The sequence below is a fragment of the Sus scrofa genome, chromosome 2 (genome assembly GCF_000003025.6).
Source record: "Sus scrofa isolate TJ Tabasco breed Duroc chromosome 2, Sscrofa11.1, whole genome shotgun sequence".
NCBI classification, from domain to species: domain Eukaryota; kingdom Metazoa; phylum Chordata; class Mammalia; order Artiodactyla; family Suidae; genus Sus; species Sus scrofa.
Window position 1 is genome coordinate 68,679,199 of NC_010444.4, and position 12,150 is coordinate 68,691,348.

The following is a 12,150-nucleotide window of genomic DNA, read 5'->3' on the forward strand; positions in this document are numbered from 1 at the left end:
AATGGGAACGCTTTTAGGGTGTTAAAGTTTAAATTTTTCTTCAACTGGTTGTATCTTTCTATTAGTTTAACTCCTAGACACTGTACATAAACATCTAAATTTTCATTTCCATTTGATTATTATTGGGGAGTTTTGAGAGATGAGGGGCATGCTCTGATTTAAATCATAGATATAAATCAGAATATCCAGCTGGTAAAGTAGATACCTAAAAAAATACAAATTCGTTTTTTTCCCTTATGAAAAATTCCATTTTTTCCCTTATGGTGAAGTGTAATACAAACGTTAGCAACTCCTCCTAATTCCTGTTATGAAATTATAATTTACATGGCAAATTTGATTATGTGCTGCCATCCCCTGGGAAACAAAGGTATTACATTCTATCTTCAGCTGCTCTTGAAATCAAACATAAAACTTTCTATATTGGAAAGTTCTTATTTTAAAAAAGCATTTTTCAGAGTTCCCGTCATGGCGCAGTGGTTAACGAATCCGACTAGGAACCATGAAGTTGCGGGTTCGGTCCCTGCCCTTGCTCAGTGGGTTAACGATCCGACGTTGCCGTGAGCTGTGGTGTAGGTTGCAGACGCAGCTCGGATCCCGCGTTGCTGTGGCTCTGGCGTAGGCCGGTGGCTACAGCTCCAATTCATCCCCTAGCCTGGGAACCTCCATATGCCGCTGGAGCGGCCCAAGAAATAGCGACAAAAGACAAAAAAAAAAAAAAAAATGTATTCTTCTGGAGTTCCCATCGTGGCGCAGTGGTTAACGAACCCGACTAGGAACCATGAGGTTGTGGGTTCAATCCCTGCCCTTGCTCAGTGGGTTAACGATCCAGCGTTGCCGTGAGCTGTGGTGTAGGTCACAGACTCGGCTCGGATCCAGCGTTGCTGTGGCTCTGGCGAAGGCCGGGGGCTGCAGCTCCAATTCGACCCCTAGCCTGGGAAACTCCATATGCCGCAGGAGCGGCCCAAAGAAATAGCAAAAAAGAAAAAAAAAAAAAAAAAAGCATTTTTCCAGAGTTTACGTTGTGGCTCAGTGGTAATAAACCCAGCTAATATCCATGAGGATGCGGATTCGATCCCTGGCCCTTCTCAGTGGGTTAAGAATCCAGCAGTACTGTGAGCTGTGGTGTAGGTCACAAATAAGGCTTGGATCCCAGATTGCTGTGGCTGTGGTGTAGGGCAGTATGTGTGACCCTAGCCTGGGAACTTCCATAGGCTGCAAGTGTGGCCTCCCCCTCAAAAAAAAAAGCACTTTTCCTACCCACTATACCTTTGGGTTCTAACAGTGCTTAGTGCTTGAGGGTGGAGGGGGAATATCAGAAGAAGCCCAGTATCTAAAATGGTTGACCGTCGGAGTTCCCGTCGTGGCTCAGTGGTAACGAATCCAACTAGAAACCATGAGGTTGCGGGTTCAATCCCTGGCCTTGCTCAGTGGGTTAAGGATCCAGCGTCGCCATGAGCTGTGGTATAGGTTGCAGACCCGGCCCTGATCCCGTGTTGCTGTGGCTCTGGCGTAGGCTGGCGGCTACAGCTCCGATTCGACCCCTAGCCTGGGAACCTCCATATGCCGAGGGAAGCGGCCCCAGAAAAGGCAAAAAAAAGACAAAAAATAAATAAATAAATAATAAATAAATAAATAAAATGGTTGACGGGAATCAGGCAGGATAGAGACTAGCAGAAAATGAGGTCAGAGAAGCAACAAAGTAAGAGCATATGGGGCCATCTGGGCAACTATGAGAATTTTGGGTTTTACTCTGAGTGCAGTAGGGAGTTCCTGAATGGTTTTGAGCTACAGCATGGAATTTTTTAGTGTGATTTTTCCTCACCCACAGCATGGGGAAGTTCCCAGGTCAGGGATCAAACCCAAGCCACAGCAGCGACCCAACCCACTGCAGTGATAATATGGATCCTCACCCCACTGAGCCACCGAGGAACTCCAGGATGTAATTTTTTTTCTTTTTCTTCTATGGAATTTCCCGGGACCAGGGATCAAATCCAAGCTGCAGTTGTGACCTATGCCACAACTGGGGCAACAGTGGATCATTAACCTATTGTGCCAGGCCTGGTGATCGAACCAAGTCTGCCACAGAGACAAGCCAGATCATTAGTGCTACTATTGTGCCACAGTGGGGACTCCAAGGATGTGTATTTTTTAAAGCTGTCTTTTGTGTGATACTATAATCCTGATGACGGAGATGTCTGGACAAGGGTGGCAGGCAAGGATGGAAGGGGTGGGACAGTGCTCTAGTATGAGAATTGGGGCAGAGCCATGACTATCTGCTGATGGATTTGATGTTTGGGGGCAGGGTGTCAAGAATGACTCTGAAGGAGGAGTTCCCATCTGTGACTCAGCGGTAATGAATCCAACTAGAATCCATGAGGACAGGGGTTCCATCTGTGTGACCTTGCTCAGTAGATTAGGGATCCGGCATTGCTGTGAGCTATGGTGTGGATGATGAACACGGCTCATATCTAGCATTGCTGTGGCTGTGGCTTAGGCCTGTGGCTATCGCTCCGATCCAACCCCTGGCCTGGAAACTTCTATATGCTGCAGGTGCATCGCTAAAAAGACAAAAAAAAAAAAATGACTCTGAAGGAGTTCCAAATGTGGTACAGTGGGTCAAGGATCTGGCATTGTCTCTGTAGTGGATTCAATCCCTGGCCTGGCACAGTGAGTTAAGTCTCCAGCATTGCTGGAGCTGTAGCATAGGTCAAGGCTGCAGCTTGGATTCAATCCCTGGCTTGGAAACTTCCATATGCCATGTGTGCAGCAAAAAAAAAAAAAAAAAAAAAAAAAAAAGCAGACTCTGAGGATTCTTGTTAGTTTTGCATTGTGAAATAAAAATAATTCTGGGGGTTCTTTTGTGGCAGAGCAGTTTAAAAGTTAGGCGTTGTCACTGCAGTGGCTCTGGGGTGAGGGTTTGATCCCTGGCTTGGGGAACTTCCACATGCCTTGGGCACGGCCAAAAAATAATAATAATAATTCTGGAGATCAGTAAAGAAAGACTTCATTTAAAACGATTATTGCAAGAGGGAGACTAACCAGATCTGCAAGCATCTTGACAGTTAGGCAGAAAAAGGCTCTTCTTTTGTTAGGGGAATAGGGTTCTCCCCCAAGAATATCAGAAAATGGCTTTGCATTTAAGTAGGTGACATGTGGGAGTTCCCACTGTGGCTCAGCTGGTTAAGAACCCGACTAGTATCCAGGAGGATTCGGGTTCAATCCTTGGCCCTGCTCAGTGGGTTGAGGATCCAGCGTTGAGCAAACTGGATCTGGCGTTGCTATGGCTGTGACATAGGCTAGCAGCTGCAGCTCCAACTGGACCCCTAGTCTGGGAATTTCCGTATGTCACAGGTATGGTCATAAAACAAATGAACAAATAAATTAAGAGGCAACATGTAAGTGGCTGGCATCGGCTTTGACTGATGAGGCATCTATTTCAAAGATATCCAGCTCAAATAAACCTGTTACCAGCTGCATAACACAGTTACTAGCTAGACAACCCATTAGAAATCAGATTGCCCCATCCATGAATGTCACCTTTTAGAGAGCCCCGGGTAACCTAGAAAACTACTTGAGTGATCACACTTTTCTATGCCTGCACCCTGGTTTCTGCTTTTATGATTTATTTTTATTTATTCACTTATTTAGGCCATGCCTGCAGCATGTGGAAGTTCTCAAATCAGGGATCAAACCTTGCACCACAGCAGCAACCCAAGCCACTGCAATGACAATGCCAGATCTTTAACCCATGTGGCACAAGGGAGCTCTCCTGCTCTTATGTTTTAAATTGACCAATACAGGAGTTCCCATCATGGTGCAGTGGTTAACGAATCCGACTAGGAACCATGAGATTGCGGGTTCGATCCCTGGCCTTGCTCAGTGGGTTAAAGATCCGGTGTTGCCATGAGCTGTGGTGTAGGTTGCACACGCGGCTCAGATCCCGCGTTGCTGTGGCTGTGGCATATGCCGATGGCTATGGCTCCGATTCGACCCCTAGCCTGGGAATCTCCATATGCCGTGGAAGCGGCCCTAGAAAAGGCAAAAAGACAAAAATAAATAAAAATAAAAAATAAATTCACCAATACAGAATGAACCCTCAAAACACTAGGCACCCCACCTTTAGCCCCAGTAAAGGGAGAACCTGAGTCCATGGTTCCTCTTTATTTCTCTCTCTCTGAGATCTTAGGCATATCCCTGTTCTTTAGAGAACCTATGACCAATAAACTGTTTTTTCAGGAAATTGCCTTGTTGCACAGCAGGTTAACGATCCAACCTTGCAGCAACTGTGACACAAGTCTCAACTGCCACTCGAGTTTGATCCCTAGCCTGGGGACTTCCACATGCTGAGGTACAAGCAAAAAAAAAAAAAAAACTGTTTTTTCTCCTTTTTATTTTTAGCTTTTTAGGGCCACACCCAAAGCATCTGGAAGATCCCAGGCTAGGGTTCGAATTGGAGTGACAGCTGCCAGCCACATCCACAGCCACAGCAATGTGGGATCCAAGCCATGTCTATCACCTACACCACAGCTCACAGCAATGCCAGATCCTTAACCCACTGAGCGAGGCCAGGGTTGGAACCTGAATCCTCATGGATCCTAGTGGGGTTCTTAACCCACTGAGCCTCCACAGGAACTCCAAAACTTGTTTTTCCAAAGTTCTTTGATGATCGTTGCTGAGGTGTATCTTGGAATTGTCATTGAAAAAGGTTAATTAACAGTCAATCTAAGAGAGAAATAATGAATTTTATTCTAGCCAATCTGAGGATCATAACCTGGGAGAGAGTCTTGCAGAAAGCTCTGAGAGAAGTTCCCATTGTGGCACAGTGGAAACGAATCTGAGGTTGCAGGTTCAATCCCTGTCCTTGCTCAGCGCAGTGGATTAAAGGATCTGGCATTGCCGTGAGCTGTGGTGTAGATCACAGATGTGGCTTGGATCCTGCATTGCTGTGGCTGTGGTATAGGCCAGCAGCTGCAGCTCTGATTCCACCCCTAGCCTGGGAACCTCCATATGTCGCAAGTGCGGCCCTAAAAGTTCTGAGGATTGTTCCACCCATTAGAGGTCAAAGCACGGTTACATGTTTGTTGGAGACAAAGGGCACACATCAAAGCCACGTGCCTTGAATTTACACAGCCCAGATCTGCACGTATAAGGTGAATAGTGGGTCAATGTGACCTTTTATAGGATCAAGAAAAGAATGTTATCTCGTAAGGAGTTCCCTCCCTGGCACCAGGAGAAAATTGCTCTTTACAATCAAGCAGGTATTTCTGTGACCTCTAAGGAGGTCTGGGTAATGTGTCACAGAGATGCACATTGCATACAAAGGGGAGGAGGGAGAATCTTACGTTTAATTTTTTTTTTTTTTTTTTTTGTCCAACTGTTACCGAAACTTGGCTTCTGTCCACCAGTGCTGAACAGAAATGTGGAGACAGACTTTTGGGTGAAGGAGAAAAGAATAGCATATATTGCTTCACAAGGCAAAGGAGACCATAACAGGCTAATGCCTTAAAGACTGCGCCCCCTCCTGGTAGAAAAGACAGGATGTTCTTACAGTTTGGGAGTGGAAAATGGGACTGAAGATGAGGATCCGGTAGGTGCAAGCTGGTGTTAAGTGGCCCTGGGAGTGATTCTAGTGGTCCTTCTTCTTTCTGGAATGGAGAATGCTTCATTGAGTAGTTAACATCTTTCATTTGTTGGGGGTTTTAGTTCTGCAGAAGAGCTTTAAAGGGATGTGTATCCGGGAGCTCCCCTGTGTCTCAACAGGTTAAGAACCCAGCTGGTATCCATGAGGATGAAGGTTTGATCCCTGGCCTCGCTCAGTTGCCTTCCTCACTGGGCTGCTAATAGGAGTCTGTATGTGAAGGACTGAGCCCAGTGCCAGACATGTAATAAGCACTCAATAAATGTCAGCTAGGAATTCCCGTTGTGGCTCAATGGGTTAAGAACTTGACTAGTATCCATGAGGATCTCGGTTCAATCCCTGGCCTCCCTCAGTGGGTTAAGCATCTGGCATTGCCATGGGCTGTGGTGTAGGTCCAGACTCGGCTCAGATCTGGCATTGCTGTGGCTGTGGTGTAGGCTGACAGCTGCAGCTCTGATTTGACCTCTATCCTGGGAACTTCCATATGCCACACGTGTGGCCTTAAAAAGAAAAAATAAATTGTATTTCATCACAATCATAGTAAGAAACCACAAGGGCCAGTGCACACAGCATTGGCCCTGGTTGAAGAAATGTCTGTGGAGGCCCCCCACCCCAATTAGTCCAGGCCCAGCTGAGTGCCCCAGGCGTAGCTAGCTGATAGCATCCCCGTCCATAGGCTGGGAGCAACGCATAATAGGTATGCATCTCATTTAGTCTGAGCAAGGGAAGAAACTCCATTCCTCTGGCTTCTTGGGTCCTTGTAGGAGGAATTTCAGCTAAAGTGATAGTCCTGACCCCTCTCTACACAAACATACCCACACATTTTATGGGTTTAGAAGAAGGAACCGAGTTTGCACCCTGCACAACTTTCTCTCTGACTTTTGAAATCTGCTGGACCCCAGAAAGAGGGTATTTTGATCAAGCCGAGGCCATGTGACAAGCATCCACAGGAGCCTTGTGGTTGACCAGCTGTGTCATGCCCAAGTAGGTTTTGGCACATTTAGGGGTGAAATATCAGAAAGCCCACTGGGCTGCATAGTGAAGCCACGTGTTCCAATCTGCTTTTATCAAACACGAAGCCAATGTTTTTTTTTATCGCTGGTTCCTGTGACTGGCCTCAAACTCAGAAGGGAAATGAAGAGATGCCAATGATTTTTTTGTTGTTGTTGTTCAAAATCCCAACAATACCTGCTGTATAGCACAGGGAATTATATCTAAACATTTGTAATGGAACATGATGCAGGATAATGTAAAAAAAGAATGTGTATATATATATATATATATAGCTGGGTCACTTTGCTATACAGCAGAAATTGACAGGACATTGTAAATCAACTGTAATAAAAAAAATTTCTTTTTAAATCCCAATAATAGATAGCCAACTAAAAGTTGTTGCCTGCCATCTAGTTCTAGAAAGAAGTCCCTAGCCACTGCAGGGTCTGACTGACCTTCAACACACCCTGAAAAGGGTTCTGGGCAGGAATGAGGCACTCTGTGCTCTGGGAGAAAAACTGGCAGAACAGGTCTTCAGAAGGTTAGATATTTTCAAAAGAAAACTTTTTGAGCCCAAATTCTTGCATCTCCTCTTTTTTTTTTTTTTTTTTTTAAGGGCAACAGATAGAAGATTCCAGGCTAGGAGTTGAACTGTAACTACAGCTGCTGGCTTACACCACAGCCACAGCGACACAAGATCTGAGCCTCATCTGAGACGGACACTGTAGCTTGTGGCAATGCTAGATCCTTAACCCACTGATCGAGGTCAGGGATGGAACCCACATCATGGTTACTAGTTGCATTCTTAACCCACTGAGCCACAACGGGAATTCCAGCTTTTTATTATTGACTATGTTATAGAGGTTTAGACGAAAAGACCAAAGCCCATATCACCACCAGATTCTTCACCTCAGATTCTTCTCTTTGCTCCCACTTTCTTCTCCCAGCTGGGGCAGCAGTGGAGAAGGGAACAGGACCTCCTAGATCCCTGATGTTGACATTGGCCAGAGCCCTTGCAAATAAGCCTGGCCAGAAAGGCTCAACCTTTACACTAGTTGCTTTAATCAGGGCATTGATCTTATCCTCCGTGACCTTCACCTCATTGTTGTGCAGGATGAGAGCAGGGTAGATGCAGGCAAGCATTGAGGCCATGCATCTCCTCCTATTTAGAAAAGCATTTACTACTCAGCCATAAAAAAAGAACAAAATAATGCCATTTCCAACAACATGGATGGAACTAGAGATTCTGAATTAAGTCAGAAAGAGAGGAATTCCCGTCGTGGCGCAGTGGTTAACGAATCCGACTAGGAACCATGAGGTTGCGGGTTCAATCCCTGCCCTTGCTCAGTGGATTAACGATCCAGCGTTGCCATGAGCTGTGGTGTAGGTTGCAGACGCGGCTCGGATCCCGCGTTGCTGTGGCTCTGGTGTAGGCCAGTGGCTACAGCTCCGATTGGACCCCTAGCCTGGGAATCTCCATATGCCGCGGGAGCGGCCCAAGACCAAGAAATAGCAAAAAGACCAAAAAAAAAAAAAGAAAAGAAAGAGAAAGACAAATAGCATATGATATCACTTATGTCTGGAATCTAATTTATGGCACAAATGGACTTTTCCACAGAAAAGAAACAAACTCATGGACATGGAGAACAGACTTGTGGTTGCCAAGGAGAAAGGGAAGGGAGTGGGATGGACTGGGAGTTTGGGGTCAGCAAATGAAAGTATTGCACTTGGTGTGGATAGGCAATGAGATCCTGCTGTATAGCACAGAGAACCATATCTAATCATTTGTGATGGAACATGATGGAGGATAATGTGAGAAAAAGAATGTATATATATGTATAACTGGGTCACTTTGCTGTACAGCAGAAATTGGCAGAACATTGTAAATCAACTATAATAATTTTTTTTTCTTTTTTAGCCTATGGAGGTTCCCAGGCTAGGGGTCGAATCATACCTACAGCTGCCAGCCTATGCCACAGCCAAAGCAACGCAGGATCCAAGCCGCATCTGCAGCCTACACCACAGCTCACAGCAACGCCAGATCCTTAACCCACTGAGCAAGGCCAGGGATCAAACTTGCATCCTCATGGATGCTAGTCAGATTCGTTTCCGCTGAGCCACAACAGGAACTCCTCCATTAAAAAAAAAAAAAAATTTATAAAAAGAAAAACATTAATGTCATTAATGGAGACATCTACTCCTCATGACTAGCAGCAAACTTCTACTAAAATGTGTGCTTGTTTGCAGTAACCCCCTTCACTAAAATCACACAGGTACTGACCTCCCTCCCTGCCCACCTCTTGGGAACTGAGAGGCTGTCTCGTGGGTAAAGTTCTCATTTTGCCCCAAATAAAACTTAATTCACGACTCTCACCTGGTGTGTTGTTGTTGTTGTTTTTTTCAGTCAACAAGACAAAAAAAATGTTAGAAGATTATAGACTGGATTTCCCATTGTGGTTCAGCGGGTTAAGAACCGGACTAGTATCCATGAGGATGCAGGTTTGATCCCTGGCCTCATTCAGTGGGTTAAGGACCTGACGTTGCTGCAAGCTGCTGTGTAGGTCGCAAACAAGGCTCAGATCTGGCGTGGCTGTGGCAGTGGCATAGGCTGGCACGTGCAGCTCCAATTTGACCCCTAGCCTAAGAACTTCCATATGCTGCAAATACAATGTTAAAATTCTTTGCAAGCAAGTGTTACTTTCAACATCAGGGAAACTTCCTTTTAACCAAAAATTATACATTTACTGCAAATAACCAGTGAATGGATAACAAATTGTATATAGCCATATGATGGAACAAATTACTGATTCCTGCCATAATCTGGATGAATCTCAGAATTTTCATGCTGGATGAGAGAAACAAAACCCCCTGAAACACCACATAAGAACACACTATATTATTCTATTTACATACGATTCTAGGAAAAACAAAGCAATCTATAGTGACAGAATGGAGATCATGATTGCCCGGGGACAGGAATGGAGGGAGGGTTACTTGGGGCTATGGGGAAACTTTTGGGGGTGATGTTCATTATCTTGATTGTGGCAATGGTTTCATGAGTATGCACATGTCAAAAGTCATCAAATCACTTAAACACGTGGTTTGTGTTTAATTATGCCTCATTAAAATAAAAAAAAATCTTTTTTGTCTAGTGTTGCCGAGTTACTGAGCTATCCTTTCAGACACTGTTGCCTGTCAACAAAGCAACATCACATCATGGTTAAGATCATGGAATAAGATGACTCAGGTTCTGCTACTTTACTACTCATGTGGCTTTGGACAACTTAACTTCTCTGGGCCTCAGTTGCCTTGCTCACTGGCTGCTAATAGGAGTCTATACATGAAGGACTAAGCCCAGTGCTGGACACATAATAAGCACTCAATAAATGTCAGCTAGGAGTTCCTGTTGTGACTCAGTGGATTACAAACATGAGTGGTATCCATGAGGATGCTGGTTTGATCCCTGGCCCCACTCAGTGAATTAAGGCTCCAGTGTTGCCATGAGCTGTGGTGTAGGTCCACAGACGTGGCTCAGATCTGGTGTAGCTATGGCTGTGGTGCAGGCCAGCGGCTGCAGCTCGGATTGGACCCCTAGCCTGGCATCTTCCATATGCTGTAGTTTCGGTCCTAAAAAATAAAATTAAATTAAAAAGTCCAGCTATTGTGACTACCCTTTTAGTTCATTGTGTTTTAATCATTTTTTTATTTTCTTAGGTCTTTGCAAGCCTGGGGAAGGACCACTCCTCCCAGGCTTAGCTAGTTCTTAGAGATAGCAAACTACTTTCTTGGGAGCCCTCCTTTCATACGTAAACAAGCCAATCCAAACACCTCCTTTTTCTAACTCTGGCACTCTGAACCAATATTCCCTTGGAACTAAATCAGTCCAGGATCCAGTTAACAGGCAACAGGGACCTCCTCTAGAACTTTAAACCTTCCAAAATTAATCCCTTTTTTTTCGTTTTGTTTTGTTTTGTTTTTGGTCTTTTTAAGGCTGCACCCTCTGCATATGGAAGTTCCCGGGCTATAGGCTAGGGGTCGAATCAGAGCTGCAGCTGCAGGCCTACACCACAGCCACAACAACACCAGATCATTTAACCCACTGGGTGAGGCCAGGGATTGAACCCTCATCCTCATGAATGCTAGCTGGATTCATTTCTGCAGTGCCACAATGGGAACTCTCTGAAATTATCCAATTCTAAGCTTGCTCTATTAGCTTCCCCTGCCTCACCCATTCTTTCTTGAAAAACAAATAATAAAGGTTCTGGCCCATGCTTTCCCCTCACTCCTTCTGACCAATCCTGGTGCCTCCTCATGCGGCCCTGCGTGATGAGGCATTACCCCTTCTGCTTGGGAATTGTAAGCAAGAAGACCTTCTTTAAAAGTCAGCTACTGGAGGATGGAGAGAACGAAAAGTGACCACCAAAATGAGTAGGCATCTTGAGAGCAAAAAGCAAGGCAGCCTGCACCATATAATCAATGGATCAGTTTGTTACAGGGTAACTTGCTCACAGGGTAGGATCAGGTGGACAGCAGTCTGGAAGCATTTGCAGCTGCCTTCTGCACCCCACCCCCAGGGGCCACGGGGACAATTTACAGTTAACCTAGGGTGTGGGGGAAGCTTGGAAACAGGATGTGCATTCCTAAGTCAAGATTTATAAATGGGTAACTCCTTTTGTGGGCGCCAGGAAGACATTAGCAGCAAAGGTTTTCATCATTGTTTGGGAACTAACCGAGCATAGAGGCTGCCTGATCCTAGTAATTGCTTATTAAACAATACCTGTTAACTACGCAGCTCTTGACGACGGAGAAGTGATTTACCGCACAGCACGGTCCTGGGGAGGGTTGGCAGAAGTACAGGAGGAACTCAAAGAGCCCAAGATGGCATTAGTTATGCTAATGGCCATACAACAGTTGTCTCCATGTCTGTCACCTTACTATACTCGATGAAAATAAATTCCAGTACGTTTTACTTTTTTATCTTTTAAATTTTTTTCTTTTTCGGCTGCACCTACGGCACATGGAATTTCTCAGGCCAGAGATTGCAACCTACACCACAGCTGCAGCAACACCAGATCCTTAACCCACTGCACCACAGTGGGAACTCCCAGGTACCTTTTAAAACAGAGGGTAGCCTTAAGCCCCCAATTCCTTATTTGGGAGAAGGCACTAGTTAGGGGTAGGGGAAATCCCAAGAAAGGAGGAGCTCTGTCTGATGTCCCATAACCCCATCAGCCCTTAGAGCTAACCCCTGGGGAGGGGACACAAAAGCAGAGTGTGTCCTCCACAGGGTGAGCCTGGGAGAAAGACACGTCTAACCGTAATCCTAACCCTAACCCTAACCCTAACTCTAACACCTAGCCAGCTCACACCAGGGCAGGGAAGCCGATTGCTAAATGTTCACACATTTCTTGGGCTAGTTGTTAAACTGCTGGTGGCTTGAAACCAGCTGTGGTGAGGATATTTACACCCCAGAAATCTGCACTTGCCACAGACACTGTGAACCAGGACTTCCCCCATCA

The 12,150-nt window shown here is 45.4% G+C and overlaps 1 pseudogene; it reads right to left on the reverse strand.

The window, feature by feature from the left end:
- Positions 7,497-7,783, reverse strand: LOC110259656 (annotated as a pseudogene).